General features: G+C 46.0%; 1 non-coding gene across 1 annotated transcript; it reads left to right on the forward strand.

Annotated features, from left to right (window-relative positions):
* The first annotated feature begins 210 nt into the window (after window positions 1-210).
* Trnastop-uca (transfer RNA opal suppressor (anticodon UCA)) lies at window positions 211-296 on the forward strand. Its single transcript has one exon. It is a non-coding gene; the product is annotated as a tRNA-Sec (tRNA).
* The last annotated feature ends 962 nt before the right edge of the window (window positions 297-1,258 follow it).

Below are 1,258 nucleotides of genomic sequence, written 5' to 3' on the forward strand. Positions count from 1 at the left end.
TTATTTAAGGGAAATAGAATCCTTTTGGTCTAGATCATGGCGCAGATATAAGAACATATTCTGAGGACATCTACAAGTTACATCAGCTCTTCAAATTGCAACGTTACGGTGGCCACTAGCACCGGCTTGGTCTTAAAGGTGGATGATCACTGTATCAATGCACCCCTCGATAGTGCGTCTATAAATAGACGATCGCGACGGATTTTATTTGCCCAGATGAGGCCTTGGTGGTCCGGGGTGCGGCTTCAAACCGTAGCTGGTTGACGCCAGAGTGGTTCGATTCCACCTTCTGGGCGGCTTTTCGTTTTTTTTTTTTAATTTGTGTTAGCATGCGCACTTTTGCCTTTGTGCTTTCTGGTTGAGTTGAGTTGAATAAACTTTTTTTGTCCAACGGTTGTTATTGTGCCCTTGTCTGGTAAATGTGCTTTAAACAATACTATTAACGCGACAGCGTTAAAGAGCTCGTTTCGCAGAAATTCCGGTGTCGTGAGCTTATATCAGCTAACACCACACTGTGTTGAAGAACACTGAACATTGCTTCAGTTGCCCAAAAGCATCTGAAGTTAGGCAGGCCCCTTTGGGCAGCAGTAATGCAGCGAAGCCCCCGTATGAGGGCGTGCGTCTTTTATGGCATCATCGGTCGCGCATACACGTGCGCACTGGGTTGATATTTCGCGTAAGGTAGCCTTTCTCGAAAACGTAAGAGCTTACACCTTGAAGAAAAAAAATTGGAAGCGACCCAAAGCCTTGACTTAGGTGTCAGGTAGCGGCGCTCGCACGTCGGCGTTCGTGAACCCAGGTGTATTCCTTAGTTAACCTTGTGTTTGGCCTCTCTGCCAAAGCCGATCTCAGAGGCCACGTAGAAAGAAGCGCGTGGTTGGGATCTGCGCCGCCAGGCGCCGTAACGATCCCATCTGCTCACAGGAAAAGCGTCTGCTCTCTCACTCAATTAATTTTATTAACTATTCCGGCAGTTAGTTGACCCTTATCTTAAGGAAACTTATGCTGCGGTATCGTATGTATAGAATATAGCTCTTAACGTGGACCAGAACCATAAATTTTGTGCTAGTTTTATTTTTGAAAACAGAGTTTCTGAATATTCCGAAAACCGGAAGTGCTCGGCCAGAAGTGCTTGGAAGAGAAATACGAGGGTCACTGGTCGCTTGTGCCACTAATACCACAGAGTAAGGAGTTTTCCGAAAGCAATATTCCTTTTCTTCAATATACTTCGCTTTTGGACCCGCCACGGTGGTTATGG

The sequence above is a fragment of the Rhipicephalus sanguineus genome, chromosome 2 (assembly GCF_013339695.2).
Source record: "Rhipicephalus sanguineus isolate Rsan-2018 chromosome 2, BIME_Rsan_1.4, whole genome shotgun sequence".
Taxonomy (NCBI): domain Eukaryota; kingdom Metazoa; phylum Arthropoda; class Arachnida; order Ixodida; family Ixodidae; genus Rhipicephalus; species Rhipicephalus sanguineus.